Source organism: Phyllostomus discolor, chromosome 6 (genome assembly GCF_004126475.2).
Source record: "Phyllostomus discolor isolate MPI-MPIP mPhyDis1 chromosome 6, mPhyDis1.pri.v3, whole genome shotgun sequence".
Taxonomy (NCBI): Eukaryota; Metazoa; Chordata; class Mammalia; order Chiroptera; family Phyllostomidae; genus Phyllostomus; species Phyllostomus discolor.
Window position 1 is genome coordinate 67,463,177 of NC_040908.2, and position 19,951 is coordinate 67,483,127.

Genomic DNA, 19,951 nt, shown 5'->3' on the forward strand with positions numbered 1-19,951 from the left:
AAATGTTACTCGAGAGTATAGTAATCTAGCACATTCACGTATAGAGAAACATTTTTAAAAAGTAATTTTAGCCTTTATCACACATTAGCATCCTACTGAGAAAAACCATTTGGCAAGCTCTTTCACAACTACTCTAGTTATATCTACTTATCAGCCTTGCTGCATCTATTTCAATAAAATCTGAGTTACATTCACATCAGAAAAAGATATATAATGAAGCACTCTGGGTAATCAAGAAATGGAAATTAACTTTTGTTCATACCTAAGTTTTGTTATGTGTCTGGAGTTACTTATAAAAGAGAGATTTTAAAGAATGAAACAAGTCTTATTACTTCATTATCAATAACAACATCTAAATTTTTGGATATCTATTCATTTGTACTTGGAATAATGAAAAATTTTAGATCTGGAAGGAGCTTTAAAGATCAACTAGTCTATTATTTCATTTTACCAACAGGAATACTAAGATGCACAAAGTTTGAATGCCTTGAGCAAAACAAACCAAACATCCAAATCTAAATGAATTAGGAATGCTTCACTAAGTAAAGCACATACAACATCCAAAAATCTAGAAGTAAACAAACTCACCTTTTACTTTACTGTTTTGTTTCTGGTTCCATTCTACAATGTCCTCATCTACCAATATAATTTAAAGCAAACCCAACTAAGCTCCAATTCAAACCTACAGAAAACCAAGGTCAATCTGAGATACGTAGTAGAAAAGGTAGATGAATCCCAATAAATGATATAGTAAAAAAATTAAGACCATGCAATATGGCCCCCACTGATAGACACCATGTTATATAGAAGCCTCAGTTCAGTAAAGAGAAGTTCTAAAGAGAGTAACTTGTAACTCTATGATGAATATAATTTTTAAATTATATTAGAAAACATTGAAGATACAGGATCTATCCTCAAAGAGCTTAGTAGAAGAGACAGACAGCAAATCAGTACACCAGGCACTGCAAAATGCTAAGTGCCATAAAGTAAAAAAAGTTTAATGCTTTTATAAATTGTTGGCCCAAGTTGAAATATCCTTTTTATTTTATACTGTAGATAGTGTATTTAAATAGGATCATAGAACATTTAACTGCTCCGCTGGTGGTGACTTCCTGAGACACCAAATCCAAAATGAGAATATTAGATGTTTCCTAGTTGAGAAGGGAACCAAGTACTGGAGGAGGAACAGGATTAACCAGGCAACGAGGGTGTGCATATCAAACACTAAGAGTGTCTCAGGGTCAACTGAGAAGCTTTTTGTACATTACGGATTTACTGACCCCACCACCCAAGATCTGGGTGACCAGAAACTGGGGTGTGAGGTAGGCAATATATTTTTAGCAATCTTTCTGGGTGACTGTGGGTCAGATTTGAGCAGTTATTCCATTTTTAATAAAAGAAGAAACTAAGGCACAAAGAATATGTGCAGGATCACACAAGGCAGAGATGAGATATGAACCTAGAAAGTTTGATTCCATAGTTACAGCTCTTAACCCTGCTAACATAATCAAATCTCCATCTTAGAAAGCTACCTCTAGGATGACTGGCAAAGCAGAACCCCAACTGAATAGGAAGGAGGAAGACCAGTTAGGGAGCTCTTTCATGGTTAACTGTGATGAGAAACAATGATCACCTACCCTGCGGTAGAGGCAAGCAACAGGTGAGTCAGATAAAGATCAATCAGCAACACTTAAGTACTGACTATAAGACTTTCCCCACTCCAAATTTGCGGGCACGGGGGGGTGGGAGGGGCAGGGGGTGCGTCTTATAGTCAGAAAAATATGATAACCAACTGGCTGTATATAGAAAGGGAAGAATCAAGGATGATTCTCTGCTCTCACCAGGTAACAGAAACCTAAGTATGGCCCAGCATCAACCAGCAATACCTCCAAAATCATCTCTGCCCATATTTCACATTACAGCAGTTTTTGAGAAGAGGGTAAGTTGGAAAGGTGGCTAATGATCGAAGTTTGGCACCTCACCTCCAAATATTTGCCAGCCCTCACCCAAACTATATTCATGTCATGAGGATAGCTTAGCTATAATTCCAGAACCTATTAACAAACATCTCTAGAAAAACACAATATATAGGACTACATTTATATTTTGTTGACTATGAAAGGTTGCTTCTTCTGGCTTTAAAAGATTAATAGTTTGTGGATGCCTATCATATATCAAGTATTGTGCTCACCAACCACTAGAAATACTATACATTATGTCATTTATTCTTAACAATTCATGAAGTTAAGCTTTAAAGATGATAATTTACAAAAGGCCACCCAGCTAGAGAGTAGCATACTAAGATCTCAAGCCCAGACCTGATATCAGAATTATACTACCTTTCTAGAAAATAGAAAATAATCAAGTTTCTGAATCTATTTGAAAAATTTAAACATAGCTACAAAATATATTAATGATGTACAACATTAACAACTTAAAAAAAAATCCTTACCTAAGGAGAGGCAGAGGGAGAAACATGGATCAGCTGCCTCTCGTAGTGCCCTGACAGGGACTCAAACCCACAACCCAGGTATGTGCCCTACCAGTAACTGAACTCACAACTTTTTTGCTATATGAGATGATGCTCCAATCAACTGAGCCACCTGGCCAGGGCAACATTCTTAACTACAATGTTTTCTAAAGTGTGCCTTCAATGCATTCTGAACTTCCTGCCCCAGACTCAGGAGGATGTCCTAAAAAGTTAACCATACCACGACATGAAAATGACAAACATGTAACATCAGTGACTTAATCTGAAACTTTAAACCACATTCTATCTGCATTTTCAGCCCTATTTCTATACCCACTACAAGCTACAGCCAAACTGATGCCAAATCTAAAATCCAGTCATACTGATAATGAAAGTTTTAAAATCATTAAGGAATCTGTAAAGGTATTTTTCTGTAGAAATGTCTTCTGAAGACCACTTGCGTTTTCTTAAAGTTATAATATTCCTATTAATATTTTCCATTACAGCCCCTAATTATTTATTCTACACTTACTACAGACTTAGAGAAGTAAAAGGCAAATTTCTACTGTACTCAATCCAGTGTTTTCATAGGTCATGTTACTCCAAAATAGAAAAATGTTGTAACTTCATGGCCTTAAAAAATGAAGCTATTAGCCCTGGCTGGTGTGGTGTTGGTGTCCGCCCTGCCTGGTCTCAGGAAGCTTCAACTTCAACCCCGCCCCCCCCCCCCCCCCCCCCCCCCCCCCGTGGCTAAGGCTGAGTGAGAGACCTCGGGACCAGGAAACACTAAAGAGATAAGCTTATCTCCCTGGAAGGAGGGCTGCTTCTGCTCCTTGTCTGGCCCCCAATGCTTGATCAGTTAGCCAATGACAGGTAAGATTCCCCAAGGGGGGAATCACCTCAGACAGGCATGATCACATGGAGGCCCCAGGGAAGGGAAGGGCTTGGGGGACTGTGATCGACCCTTGCCCCTTGGCTTTGACAAAGCCCGAGTCCTCATTCTGCCTGCGAGACATTCAACTCTCCCGTCTGCCTTTGTCTCCTCTGCCCAACTCAAGCCTGTGAGAATAACAAGGGGTGGTACAATCCACATTGGGGACAACAGACTTCCCGGGATGGTCAGACCTGAAAAAGGAGTATGTAAATTCTTGTGAAACCTGCTTGCTAAGGATGCTCTTAATTAGATTATGAAGGCCCAGGAAGGAAATGAATTTAGCTCCTCAAGTTCTGTAGTTTTTTAGGTGATAAGACCCCAACTCAGTAGAAGCCCTTTTTAGTTCTTTGAGCATTATCTGTTGTTTGATCCTTACTGCCTGACAGTGACTGATGAACTTTACCTGTATTCCTGTGCAAACTGAACCCCAATAAAAACCCTGTGAAGGAAAGGATTGGGGTGCCCTCCTTTGAGAGAGTGGCCAGGCTGCTCAGAGGGACCCTCCCATTGAGAGGGTAGCTGGGCCGTCCCTTTTCCTTCACACAGGACTCAGTAGTCCATGTGGATTCCTCATGTCTCATCCATGATGCCGAGGACACTGCGGGCCGGTTGTCTGCATCAGTGTGGCTCAGCAGATTGAGCACCAGCCTGCGGACTAAAGTGACCAGTTTGATTCCCAGTCAGACCACATGCTTGGGTTGCAGGCCAGGCCCCCAGTTGGGGGGATGAGAGGCTCCTGATCTGTTTCTCTCACACATGTGTCTCTCCTCCTCTTTCTCCCTCCTTTCCCCTCTCTTAAAAAAAAAATAAAATCTTAAAAAATATGAAGCTATTAAAAATATTGTTATACATGTAGCTTTTTAAGAAACTGCCAAATTATTTCCAGAAGTAGCTATATCCTTTAATGTTCATACTAGCAATATATGGTGATATCCCTTTTTCTCCATATCCCAGCCAGTTTCTGTTATTTGTTATTATAGATACCTTTCCTCTAAGCTATTGTCATAGGGACATTGTGATAGCATATCACAGTTTTCATCTGCACTTCCTTAAAGTCTAATGAAGTTAAATTTTTTCACGTGCTTACTTGTCACTCATATATACTATTCAGTGAAATGTCTCTTCATATCTTTTGCCCATTTTCTAATTGAATTGCTTTTCTTTTAAAGTTGAGTTTTAAGAACTCTATATATTCTATATATGAGTGGGTATACACACACACAAGTCTTTATATGAGTTCTAAATATGTGGCTTATCTGTATTTTCTTTCAGTCTGTAGATTGTCTTTTCATCCACTAACAGGGTTATCAGAGCAAAAACTTTGAATTTTCAAGAGTACCATTTATCAAGGTTTTTCTTTTACAAGCCATGTTTTTTTGTTGTTCCAACCTCTCCCCTGCCTCACCCATTCCTCTCTCTCAGTCAGTCCCCACAATGATGCCCATTAACATGGATCCTTTATTGTTCCTTGACTAGACCCTTCCCCTTCTTTCTCCCATTCTCCCTATCCCACCTCCTCTCTGGTCACTGTCAGTTTGTTCTTGGTTTCTGTGTCTCTAGTTCTATGTTGCTTACTTGTTTGTTTTGTTGATTAGGTTGCACTTATAGGTGAGATCATATGGTATTTGTCTTTCACCAACTGGCTTGTATTTCACTTAGCATAATGTTCTTCAAATCCATCCAGGCTGTCCCAAAAGGGTAAGAGTTCCTTCATTCTTTCTGCTGTGTAGTATTCCATCATGTAAATATACCACAGTTTTTTGATCCACTCATTTACTGATGGGCACCTAGGCTGTTTCCAGCACTTGGCTATTATAAATAACGCTGCTATGAACATAGGGTTGCATAGGTTCTTTTGAATTGGTGTTTTAGGATTTTCAGGGTATATTCCCAGCAGTGGAATCACTGGATCAAAAAGGCAGTTCCATCTTTAGTGTTGAGGAAATTCCACACTGTTTTCCACAGTGGCTGCACCAGTCTGCATTCCAACCAAGAGTGCGCCAGGGTTCCCTTTTCTCCGCATCTTCATCAGTACTTGTTCGTTGATTTGCTAATGATGGTCATTCTGACTTGTGTGAAATGGTATCCTATTGTGGTTTTAATTTACATATCTCTGCTGGCTAGAGATGTTGAGCATCCTTTCATATGTCTTATGTTTTTGGTGTCATGACTAAGAACTTTTTACCAGTTCTAAGCCCTGGAAAGTTTTATCTATGTTGTCTCCTAAAAGTTGTGTACTTTAATGTTTATATTTAAGTCCATGATACACTTTGATCCCTTTTTGCCTATGGGTACCCAACTACTCCACCGACATTTTAAACTATTCCTCCTATACTGAATTACTCTTGCACCTTTGTCGAAAATCAGATGTATTCTACAGGGCTTTTTCTGTGTTCTCTATTCTGCTCTACTGATCTGTGCACCCTCCTTCTGGCACTAACACACTGTTGTGATTGATGAAGCTAAATAATAAGTCTTGCAATCAGGTGGAATCATTCCTTCTTCTTTATTCATTATCAGAATTGTTTTATCTGTTCTTAACTCCTTTTGACTTTTCAAATAATTTTAAAATAATCCTGTACATATGTACAAAAAATTGCTGAAATTTTAATAGAAAAATGTGTTCTTTCCCTTAAATTTATCTCTTTCCTGATTTATCCTGTAAGTTATTTAATTAAAAACTGTGTGGGGAAAATGAAGGAAGTTCCTTAAGGGGGTGGGAGGAGGAAAAATTGTGTTAACTGTATGAAAATTTGAAGAGAACTGTCATCCTTTATTGTGCTGAGACTTCCAGTCCATGAGCACCATGTTTCTCCATTTATTTAGGTACTTCATTTTTTTCATCACTATTTTGTAATTTTCACGAAACTAATATTTAATTTAATTAGAAGTAGTATTTTTATCAGTTTTTCATGCTCATAACTAATATACAAAATGTGACTGGGCTGACCCATGACCTCAGCACAAGATGAAAGCCTAGGTAAATATGGCTTGCCTCCTCACAAAACTACTTCAAAATTACAACTAAACTATAGAACAACCATCACTCAGAACCAGCAGAAAACAAGTTGAATCATGTTCCTACGACCATGGAATCAAAGAAGAAACCACATGCATCCAGACTGGTGGGAGGGGCAGAGATGCAGAATGGGCTGGTCCCACACTTACATGTGATGGTTAAAAATTGGGAGGAATATCTCCGGAGCAAGGGGTCCCTGCCCCACACCAGGTCCCCCAGAGCCCAGGGTAACAGTGCCAGGAAGATAAGACCCCAAAACTTCTGGCTGTAAAAACAGCAGGGACTGAGTCAGTGGAGGAAATTTCTGGATTCCTCTCAAGGGGCCTCCCTCCACCCCCCACATGCATACTTCCTCAGACTCGCTCCTTCTGAAATCCAGCACCTGGGAGGCAGCTTGAAAGGCACCAGTGGTATACAGGGAGAACCTGAAGTGTCTGGTATCAGGGCAAGAGCTGGGAGACAGCTTTCTCCAAGACAGAACTGCTGACAGAGACCACTGCTCCTCTTCTGAGCTTCTGCTCACAGACCCACAGAGTATAGTGGACACCATATCTGAAACTCCATCAACCTGGCTCACATTGTTTGCCCTGCCCTGGTGATTCCTTGAGACTATGCCCCACTCAACTTACAGGCCCACCCAGGGGGTTAACAGTAGCTTTTCTATTCGAGTAATTTGTATTGGCTCATGCTTCTGATCTTCCTAAATCCTCTCAAACAGGTAGCAGCTAATCTCAGGGAGCTCCTGTACCTTGCTAAATGGCCCCAGGCTCAGCACTAGCAGCAGCTGGCCTTGGTTCACAGCCTGCCCTCCCTTGGACACCTCTAAGCCCTGCACAAGAAACAGCCACTGCAGATAGCTTTTATAGCTAATGTGGCTGCAGACAAAACACAGGTGGGTACCAGAGCCCTGCTGAAGTAAGCCTGGCTCTAAGGAGTGGGCCCCCTGCACAGCTGATCCTCCACAGAGGGTGGAGGGTGGTGTCAGTGATTACAGCCAGTCGTTGCAGCTGACTGGCCTAAGTAAATACATCCCGCTGACCTGCCAACAGCAACCAACTACAACAGCAGGGTGTACCCAGCCCACACAAAGGGTGTACCTCGAGTACCCAGCTTGGGTGACAGAGGAGGTTGTGCTACTGGACCCCAAAGGACACCTACTACATTGGGCCACGCTACCAAAACAGAGAGTCACAGCAGCTCTACATAGAAACAAACACAGGGAAACTGCGAAAATGAGGAGACAAAAGAAACATGGCCCAAATGAAACAGATCAAAACTCCAGAAAAAGCCCCGGCTGGTGTGGCTCAGTGGACTGAGTGCCAGCCTGAGAACCACAGGGTCACTGATTAGATTCCCAGTCAGGGAGCATACCCAGGTTGGGGGGCCAGGTCCCCAGTTGGGGAGTGTGCAAGAGGCAACCAGTTGATATGTCTCTCACACATCGATATTTCTCTCTCCCCCTCCCTTCCCCTGTCCCTAAAAATTAACAAAATCTTTAAAAATTAAAAAAAAATCTCAAGTTGTTTCACACGGTAAAAAAACATCAGAACAGACTTAACATAAACATTTTAGCCAAGAAAAAGTGATATAATACAAAGACCAAAATCATTAGTTCAAATTGAAAAAGGTATTAGAAAAACCGAGCCCCTGCTAGTACATACAGGCATGCTGAACTCAAAAGAAGTCCATTATTAGAGGCAAAACAGTCACAACCAAATGGTCATTTAGCCTTGCTACTCAAAGAATAATTCCATGATAAGCAGCATAAATATCACTTCAGATGGCTAGAGGGAGCGGGGAGTGGGAGCTGAAAGGAGGGGGGCAAAGGGGAGAAATGGAAACATCTGCAATAGTGTCAATAATACAAATAAAGATGCAAACTGAGGTCCCACCCCAGACTTACTGAGTCAGAATTTCCACTTTTAACCACATCCACAGGTGGTTCATGCACATTAAATTGAGAAGCACTGATTTAGAATCAAATCAATAGTATAATACTATGCATCTGCTGCAATTGAACTTTAAAGAATTTTATATGCTGTTACTATTTGATATGAGTATTTTGGGTTTTGTAACTGCATAAGAAATATGAGTTAATACCTAATTATACCTGTAGATATATATAGATATATAAATGCACGATATTGATAATTTAGGTCAACATTCTTAACATCTTATGAAAAAGACAACTTATGTTCTAATATTGGGTTGGCCAAAAAGTTCATTTAGTTTTTTCCATACCCTGGCTCTTAGTAGTGCTTAGTTGTCTTTAACTTCATTCTAAATAATTTTGTTATACTGTATTGTCACAACTGTCATATCAGCGTGCATCTTTAAAAAATAATCAAAATTGGTGAATTTTTGTGCAGCCATTTTAATAAGATAGAAGAAGATAACAGTTTTGGCATATTACGCTTTATTATTTCAAGAAAAGTAAAAATGCAACTGAAACACAAAAAAAGATTTGTGCAGTGTATGGAGAAGGTGCTGTGACTGATCAAATGTGTCAAAAGACATTTGTGAAGTTTCTTAGTACTACTGACACTTTGGCCAAATAATTCTTTGCTATGGGACTGTCTTCTGCATTAGAAGATGTTTAGTAGCACCCTGGCCTCTACTCGCCAGGAGCCAATAGCGAGGAACAGCCAACATACTCAAAATATCCAAATTAATAAAGTTTCTAATAAAAATGAAAAATGTGTTTATTTTATGGAAGAAGTATAAGGGACTTTTGGCCAACCCAGTATTAACTGATCAAAATGAGCACTTTCAGTGCTTAATGAAAGTGAACTCAGTCTTTGTATTCTGTAGAAGTAGCTCTGGTCCCTCCTTAATCACTGTTAAAAGATTATTTGCACCCAATTTACTTGGTATAATGCCTAGCATAACCAAATAAATATTAATAAAATTTTGATGTAGGTAACTACTCTCAGGAGAGAGTACTTCTCAATAACCAACTTGCTAAACACCAGCATTATAATATTTTGGCCGCAGCTGTGTATAGTAAGCAATAGAGAAGCAACTGAAGATCTTCAATCCTTCCATCTGGCCAGCTCTCCTCATGGCAAATTTAATTAGAAAGGGATGTGAAAGACATATAGTAATTTTAAGAGGCAAATTTCACATCTCAAGAGTGATACTCCCACAATGAACCTAAACTCCACACATTACCTCTGTATAGCTGTATATATGCCTATCTGCTATATTAACATGTAAGATCCTTTGAAAACAGAAAATTCCTTTTTGTATGCAATTCACCTCCCTTACCTTCTTCAATTAACAAACAGTTGAGAACGTAACACATCCCTAAGAGGCACTATTAAATATAGGAAAAAACCCTATTTTGGAATGGCAACCAAAACTTTCACACAATAGGCAAGAATCACCAGTTCCATCATAGCAGTTTAGTTAAAAACCATGTCTACCTCTGTAAGTTAATGTACTTTTGATCACAGTAAAATTTCCAAATTGAATTTTCTGAAATCAATTCAAATACTAGTTTAAAAATCCTAATGAGAGAAAAGTATATAACATATCTGTTATCTAATAACACTGACAAGGATTCTACCATGTGTGACTTTTCCAAATGGATGGAAATGCACCATTCTTTAAAATTTACATTCAAGATATAAACTTTCCTTATAATTATGTAAACTCTTGAAGTACATCCAATTAATGAGAGGGAGGAAGAGAGTTGATTGGATATACATAAAAGGTCATTCATGAATCAGCAATTGAAGCTGGGTGGTAGACATGTGTGTTCATTAAACTAGTCTACTTTTGTGTTTTAAGCTTACATTTCAGTAGATTTATACTACGCTAACCAAAACAATGCAGTACTTGAACTTGGCAATAGACTCTTAAATACAACACCAAAAGCAAAAGCAACAACAAAAAATAGACAAATTAGATTTCAACAAAATAAAACATTTTTGTAAAAAGGACACTAACCCACATGAGGGAGAAAATATTTACAAATCATGTATCTAAAGAGTCAAGTACCCAGAATATATAAAGAACTCTTATAATAACAAAAAGAAAAACCAATTTAAAAATGAGTACAGGCCTTGCACAGACATTTGTCCAAAGAAGCTATACAAATGGCCAGTGAGTACTTAAAAAAAAAGTTGGTCATCGTTAGAACCTGGGAAATGCCAATCCAAACCACAATGAGACACACACTTCACAACTACCAAGGTGACTAGTTTAAAAAAAAAGGAACAAAAGTGTTGGCAAAGATATGAAGAAACTGGAACCCTTGTACATTGTTGGTGGGGATGTAAAATGGTGCAGCTGCTATAGAAAAGTTTGGCAGTTCCTCCAAAAGTTAACATAGAATCACGGTATGACCCACCAATTCCACTCCTATGTATGTATTCTAAAGAATTGAAAACAGGAACTTAAGTTAACTACACAAATGTTCATAGCAGCATTTTCAGAATAGCCTAAAGGTGGTAACAATCAAAATGTCCATCATGGATGAATGGATAAATGTTATGTGGTATACACAGTGAAATATCATTCAGCCCTAAAAACAAATAGAAGTACTGTAAGGTGGATGAACCTTGAAAACATCACGGTAAGTGAAAGAACCCAAACACATGGGTCATACATGGTATGATTCTATTTATCTGAAATATTAAGAATAGGCAGGTAACTCAAAAGACAAAATAGATTAGTGGTTGCTAGGGCTCAGAGGAGGTGGCAATGTGGTATAACCGCTTCACGGGTACAGCATCTCCTTAGTAGTGAAAATATTTTGAAACTACATAGAAGAAATAGCACAACATTGTGGATGTTCTAAATGTTATAGAATGTGCATTTTAAAAGGGTAGTTTTAGGTGAATTTCACCCCCAGGAGACTGCACAACATTGTGAATGCACTAAATGCCACAGAACACGAATTTAAAATGGGTCATTTTAGCCCTGGTAGGAGTGGCTAAGTTGGTTGGAGCATCAACCCGTACACCAAAAAGTTGCAGGTTCAGTCCCCAGTCAGGGCATATACCTAGGCTGCAGGGTCCCATCCCCAGTGGAAGCATGTATATAAGACAACCAATCAATGTTTCTCTCTCTTTCCCACCATTCCATTCTCTCAAAACAACAACAACAAAAAATAAACCAATGACCCTGGCCAATGTGGCTCAGTTGGTTGAAGCACTGTCCCTTAAACCAAAAGGTCATGGGTTTGATTCCTAGTCATGGCACACACCTGGGTTGCAAGTTTGGTTCCTGGTTGGGATGCAAGGGGCAACCAATTGATGTTTCTCTCCCTCACTCTCTCCTTTCCCCTCTCTCTAAAATCAATAGGCATGTCCTTGGGTGAGGATTGAAAAAAAAAAAGCAATAAAAAAATGTCCTCAGGTGAGGATTTAAAAAAGAATGGATAATTGTGCTATAATACCATCCTGCCCCCCAAAATCTCACACATTGATTACATATTTTATATCAACACAAATAGGAGCATATTAATATAATTTAATACTTTATTCATCATGCAACAGTGATCAGTTTATAGGCTTGCCCAAGGACTTTTTCTTTAAACCAAACAGAACAGAATATAGTTGCCACCAACAAGTCTCTCTAATAATTCCCCTCCATTCTATTACCAATGGGCTGAGATAACCAAGTTCTGATAATTCTAAATAAATTCAGAGAATGTGAAGAAAGTATTTATACAGAAAGAAAAACTGATTTTAGCCAGATACCTATAATAAACATGTGACTTTTATTAAAATTATGAGCTACATCAAAATGAAATGCCATGTGAATCTCATTTACAACATCATTTGAATAAACTGTGAAAAGTCACTGTGGAGCTGGAAATCTGAAATATGGGCTGGATGTTAAACACTAAAGAATTTGTGTTCACTGCACTAGGTGGGATTGTGATTGGGTAAGAAAATGGAGAAAAAATATCAAGATGTCTATGAAATAAAATACATATAGCAAAAATGGGGACAAAATGCTAGTAATGACAAAATTTAGATAATGAGTATATGGGGGTTCATTATACTACTCTTTTCATTTTTTCCTGTATGCTTGAAATTTCTATGATAGAAAGTTAATTTACATTAAAAAAATTACAAAGTTACATAAACAAAAAGTAAACCAGGGCTAAAATCAGGTACCTATAACTTGCTCATAATTTCCAGAGTTTAGTAAGGTAGTGTCTTCCCAACATTTCATATCTTTAAAATTTGTTAGCTAATAGCGTATCTAAAAACGGAAATCACTCTTCATAATCATTTTGACCTTAGAGCAAATTAAATTCTTAAGAGAATGGAAAATCCACTAAGCACAAGCTTTTTTTTTTCTTCTCAAGGTTCAGTCCTGACAAGTAATTCCTTTAAGGAAAGCAGCATTTGACCTTAAACAAAAAATCACTGACCTGTAGTAGAGGACTATAAAATAAAACTAAAATACTGGACAACAGCACTACTGCCCTTGTACCATTCTACAGGGCATTAAATACTTTGTATATGTATAGTAAAATTTCAAACCTAACTTTTATTTCTTTATTAAGAAATAAAAATGCCATGCATAAATTCTAACCTCAAATAAAAAGGGGAAAAAAATGAAAGAAAACAGAAGCACGGCAGAATTGCACAAATAAACAAAATAGAATGGCTGAAATAAAGTGAAATGTATTATTAATCAGTAGCAATGTAACTTTAAACTCTTAAAAATAAGTTACCAAGTTGTATTTAAAAAGTTCAATTTTATGTTGTTTACCAAAAGACAGACCTAAAACAAATACTATATAGAAAGGTTAAAAGTTTTTAAAAAATGGAATTCTCAAAAACCAGTAGCAAACCAAATCCAAAAACATATAAAGAGGATCATTCCCTGGTCAGGTGGCTCAGGTGGTTGGAGCATCATCCCATGCACCAAAAAGGATCACATACCATGACCAAGTGGGAACTACTCTATGAGTGCAAGGTTGCCTGAACATTTTAAAATCCATTAATTTAATCCATCAGATATAAATAGGATAAAAGACAAAAATTTATCATCATCTCAATTGATAAACAGCACTTAACAAAATCCAACACCATTTCATAGTAAAAAGACTCAGCAAAGTAGGAATTAGCAAACTCTCCTCAACCTAAAAAAGGATCTCTAGGAAAAACACAGCTAACATCGGACTTTCTATCCATCATCATACTGCAAGATCTAGCCAGAGCTTTAGGCAAGGCAAAGAAATAAGAGGCATGTAGATTGGAAAAGAAGGAAACTAAACTTGCCAAAGACATGACCATACACATAGAAAATCCTAAGGAATCCATACACACAAGACAAAAAAATTATTATAGCTAATAAATTAAGGTTTCAGGATAGAAAATCCATACACAAAAGTCAACTATTTAAACTATGCACTGGTGATGAACAATTCAAAAATCAAACTAAGGAAAGACTACATTTACAATGGCATAAAAAAGAAATGCTTCGAAATAATTTTGAAAAGAGTTGCAAATCTACTCTGAAAACTACAAAAAAAATTAATGAAAGAAACCAAAGACCTAAATAAATGAAAGAATATCCCATGTTTATGGATCAGAGGGTATAATATTGGCAATACTCCTAAAATTGGTCTACAGCAGTGATTTTCAATCAGTGTGCCACAAGAATTTTTTTAAAACATGCAATACCTGACTATTTAGTGAGGGGCACTGACCTCTCTTCCCTTAGACTGTCAATTAAAAAAAAAAAAACCAGCCAACACAATAATAGCCATCCAATATAAATGAATCAAAGTTATACCTCTTTTTGTCAGATCAGCAAAACATACTTTTTGGTGTGCTGCAGTTTTAGTGATCAGTGTATGTGTGCCACAAGACAAAAAAGGTTGAAAAGTCACTGATGTACAGGTGCAATCCCAATCAAAATTCCAGCTGCCTCCCTGCCCCTAGAAATTGAGAAGCTGATCCTAAAATCTGCATGGAGATGCAAGGAACCCATAACAGCCAAAACAACCCCCCAAAAGAACAAAATTTGACAAATCATACTTCCCAATTTCCAAACTTACTTCAAAGCTATAGTAATTAAGGCAGTGTGGTACTGCACTAAGGAGACATACAATGGAACAGAATTGAGAATCCAGAAATAAACACCTACATGCATCAACTGATTTCAACAAAGAATTAAAGTCTTTTTAACAAATGCTGCCAGGAAAGCTGAATATCCACAAAGAATAAAGCTGACCCCTACAACATCACACAATATACAAAAATTAACTCGATATGGCTCAAAGCAAGGGGTAAAACTATAAAACCACTAGAAGAAAACAGTAAGTCTTCATGACCTTGGATTTGGTGGTGGTTTCTTAGATCTGATATCAAAAACACAAACAACCTAAAAATATATAAATCAGACTTCATCCAAATTAGAATCTTTTGTACTATAAATGGTATTATCAAGAAAGTAAAACAAAAACCTCTATGGGAGAAAATAAAGATAAGCCACAGATTGGGAGAAAACAGTTGTAAATCATACCTGATAAAGGATTGCTATGTAGAAGATATAAAGAACTCTTATTCCTAAATAATTTAAAAAGAGGCAAAGGATCTGAATAGACAATTCTTCGAACAAGATATACAAATAAATGTCCAATAAACACATTAAACCATCATGGAATGCAAACCGAAATCATAGTAAGACACTGCTTCACACCCACAGTCATCAAAAAGTCAGATGGTAAGTGTTGATGAGGATGTTGAAAACTTGTAACTCTAATACATTGCTGGTTAAAATGAAAAACAGAGCATTGGCAGTTCCTGAAAAATTTAAACACAGAGTTCCCCAGCATTTCACTCCTAGGCATTATATACCCTAAATAAATGAAAACATCTACAGGGATTTTTATAGCAACATAATTTATAACAGCCAAAAATATGTATGACTTTTTATGGCAATATAAACAATCCCAATGTCATCAACTGAAGACTAGGCTAAAAAAAAATGTGGTATATCGAATGTCCAGCCAAGATGGAGGGAGGTGTAGGTAGACACACTGTGCCTCCTCGCACAACCAAAATAAGGACAACAATTTAGAAACAAAATAACAACCAGAACTGACAGAAAATTGAACTGTATGGAAGTTGGACAACCAAGGAGTTAAAATAGACACATTCATCCAGACCAGTAGGCAGGGATGAGTTGGGTGGCCGGGCAGAGAGGGGTTGTCAGCAAAAAAAAAAAAAAAAAAAAAAAAAAGCAGTGGCAGCAGGCAGACCCAGTGAGGCAACAATTGTGAAGCGAGGCACAGCGTGCAAGACAGCTGGGTGAACGGTCAGTCCCACATTCGAGCACAGATAAACCAGGCGAAACTGGGGAGCAAGACAGACCCCACAACCCAGGGTCCAAGCGCCAGAAAATAAGAGCCTCAAACACTGATTGAAAACCCCTGTGGGGGTTGAGGTGCAGGAAGAGACTCCCAGCCTCACAGGAGAGTTCACTGAAGACCCACAGGGTCCTAGAACATGCACAAGCCCACCCACACGGGAGTTAGCACCAGAGAGGCCCAGTTTGCTTGGGGGAAGCAGCAGAAGGGACTGAAATCTGACAGAGAGCAGAGCAAGTGCCACTGTTCCCTTTCAGACCCCGCCCCCACATACAGTGCCACAACCCAGCAACTGGGTTGACCCACCCTGGTGAACACCTAAGGCTCTGCCCCTCATGTGTAACAGGCGTGACAAGACAAAAAAAAAAAAAAAAAAAAAAGGCCCAAGCAGAAGAACAGATCAAAGCTCCACAGCAAATACAACTAGCAACCAAGAGATAGCCAACCTATCAGATGCACAGTTCAAAGCACTGGTGATCAGGATGCTCACAGAATTGGTCGAATTTGGTCACAAATTAGATGAAAAAATGAAGGCTATGCTAAGTGAAATGAAGGAAAATGCAAGGGAACTAACAGTAATGGGAAGAAAACTGGGACTCAAATCAATGGAGTGGACCAGAAGGTAGAAAGAAACAATGAAACAGAAAAGAATGAAGAAACAAAAATTTAAAAAAATGAGGAGGGGCTTAGGAACCTCCAAGGCATCTTTAAACGTTCCAACATCCAAATTACAGGGGTACCAGAAGGGGAAGAGGAAGAGCAGCAAGTGCAAAAGTTATTTGAACAAATAATAAAGGAGAACTTCCCCAATCTGGCAAAGGAAAGAGACTTCCAGGAAGTCCAGGAAGCTCACAGAGTCCCAAAGAAGTTGGACCCAAGGAGGAACACACCAAAGCACATCATATTTACATGAGCCAAGATTAAAATGAAGAGAATCCTAGAAGTAGCAAGAGAAGTAGCAAGAGATAAGGAGATAGTAACCTACAAAGGAGTTCCCATCAGACTGTCAGCTGATTTCTCAAAAGAGACCTTGCAGGCAAAAGGGGGCTGGAAAGAAGTATTCCAAGTTACGAAAGGAAAGGACCTCCATCCAAGATTGCTCTATCCAGCAAAGCTTTCATTTAGAATGGAAGAGCAGATAAAGTGCTTCTCAGATAAGGTCAAGTTAAAGGAGGTCATCATCATCAAGCCCTTATTGCATGAAATGTTAAAGGGACTTATCTAAGAAAAAGATAAAAAACATGTATAATAAAATTACAGCAAACTCACAATTATTAACAACCACACCTAAAACAAAAACAAAAACAAAAAGAAACTAAGCAAACAAGTAGAACAGGAACAGAACCACAGAAATGGAGATCACATGGAGGGTTAGCACCAGGGGAATGGGAGGAAAGAGGGGGAAAGGTACAGAGAATAAGTAGCATAGATGGTAGACAGAAAATAGACAGGGGGAAGTCAAAAACAGTATGGGAAATATAGAAGCTAAAGAACTTACGACACATGGACATGAACTAAAGGGGGGAATGTGGGTCGGAGAGGGTGTGCAGAGTGGAGGGGAATGAAGAGGGGGAAATGGGACAACTGTAATAGCATAATCAATAAAACATATTTTTTAAAAAGGAAAAAAATGTGGTATATCCATATAATGGAAACTGAGGACATATGATTCTACACTTAAAAGAAATTCCAACTACAGTATCATCAGAAACTATTAGATTCACCAGACTTCAGTACCTGAAACCTAATGACATATATTTAACTAAATTGAAATAAAACAGTACTCAACTGTACTTTCAGGGACTGCTATGAAAATTTATGGTATAAAGCTTCAGAAATGGAAAAATATTTCATATACCTGTGGCAAATATAGCACTATCACAAAAGGGAGGTCTGAAAACCAATGATTTTAAAAAATGACCTCTAACTAGGTGAAATGTAGGGATTTCTCTGAAAGAATATACCTGAAACTTTATATACTAGGTCTAAAATGAAAAGGAATGAAATATTATATTATCATTGCTTTCATTTTAAATAGACAGGCTATGGAATAGGCAGATATTCAATTAAGGTTAAGGGAGAAATTCTTTTTAAAAATCTGGCCCTGACTGACCTATACACAATGGCTGTCATTTTTCTATTCTCTCACCTTCTTTAAGTTCTTAATCTTTTACAGATGCTTCACCAGTAAAGATCCTATGTAGACATTAATTTTTATTTCAAGTCTCCATTTTGTAATGTCAGGATTTCTTCAATCATGTAGTACAGTACAGGAAAAAAAAACAAATTGAGTCAGGTATGGCTCAAGAGCCGAGAGGCTCTAAGCCTCAAGTACATTATTATGATAAATCCCAATTTCCCCTTCAATGTGACATATAGTAGTTCTTAGATCTTTATTCCTTTTCCTTCTTCTCAGATTCTCAATCTAGTTACAGCATGATTACTGGTTCTACATTAAGTGCTTCATTATTTAAATTATGTAAATTTTGTGGTTAATGCAAGGGCAAGTAGTACACTATGATTATTTCAATACTGTGTAATAAGGGTTCAAAATATCAGTATATTTTATACTAAAATTTCTCAATAGTACATATTTGTTACAAGGTGTAAGATGGAAAGGAAGGTACAAAAGTTGTGTGTCACTAAGACATTTGAATGCTGCTGTAATGTGTTCTCCATGCTCTCCCCCCTTTTACTATTTTCATATTATGATAAACTAATAATCTAATTACAATTTAGTCCTCTCCTTTACACAGCTACTTCTAATAAGAGCTCAGTAAGTTGGTGACACAAGACAACCACCTTGAAAAAGTTTTCCTATTTATCAGAAAAAAGAAAAAATTATTACATTAGCAACCAAAACTCTACGATACCTAGAAATAAGCCAAACAAGAAATATTCTAGCCCTCGCTGGGTAGTTCAATTGGTTAGAGCCGACAGGTCAAGGTTGTGGTTCTATCCCCAGTCAGGGCACATACAAGAATCAACCAATGAATACATAAATGAGTGGAACAACAAATCCATATTGATGTCTGCCTCTATTTCTCTCCCTAAAAAATCAATTCAGAATTTTTTAAAATATGCTAAAGACTCAATAGAAGAAAATAAAATGTTACTGATATACAATTAAGTAATTAGGTTAATCCAACATAGAAGTATGCCATATTATTATTTGTTGGCCACTATATTTCCAGCACCTAGAACAGTATCTAGTAGTTTAGTACAGGGATCCCCAAGCTCCTGGCCTCTGACTGATACTGACCTGGGTAGGGCCACACAACAGGAAGTGAACTTGAATGTAATGCACTTGAATCATCCTGAAACCATCCCCCACCCCCAGGTCTGTGGAGAAATTGTCTTCCACGAAAGGAGTCTCTGGTGCCAAAAAGGTTGGTGACTGTTACTTTAGCAGACACTCAATACATTTCTTGAATGGGACGATACAGTAACAAAGATATCAAGTGCATCAAATAATCCAAATACTTAATGGAACTCCCAATTAAAATGGACTCCCACAGATTTTTAATAGACCTTTATATCTTTTTAGTGTTTCTGTTGCACTTTTACCTTTCTTGAAATAGTAAAGCATAATATGCCGAAATGTTGTGTATTTTCTTCTGTCTTCAATATTAAAATAGCTACACAAAAATTCACCAATTTTGATGTTTTTTTAATGAATGCTGATATGACAACTGTCACAATACAACTAACAAAATTGTTCCGAATGAAGTTAGAGAAAACTAAGCACTACAAGAGCCATTTTAGGAAGGGAAAAAAAATTTTTTTGGACAACCCAGTATTTTCAAAATAATACTAAGAGACTATTAGCCTTTTCCATTCTCATTTTCTCCCAAGCATACAGTGGAGTTTTAGAGGTAACACAATGTATGATTTTGCTTACAGAATGAATGCATAAGCAGATGAGAATCAAGATATCTTCTAGTAAGCCAGACAGTAAAGAGATTTGTAAAAATGTTTAATACCACTCATTTTTTAAAGTGATTATTTAAGGATACTTATTAATATGTAATGTGTTTTATTTTTAATTAATAAATAAGACTTCTTCTGTTTAATTTGTAACATGGTAAGTATTGATAGAGGTAACTCACATAGACAAAAGTATTTTGGGTTCCTTAGTACTTTAAGAATTTACAGGTGTCCTAATACCAAAAACTCTGAGAACTG

At 37.6% G+C, this 19,951-nt stretch overlaps 1 protein-coding gene across 2 annotated transcripts in view; it reads right to left on the bottom strand.

The window, feature by feature from the left end:
• EIF5B (eukaryotic translation initiation factor 5B) overlaps positions 1-19,951 on the bottom strand; it is a 73,187-nt gene that overhangs the window by 47,759 nt on the left and 5,477 nt on the right. The gene's annotated exons all lie outside the window — the stretch shown is intronic.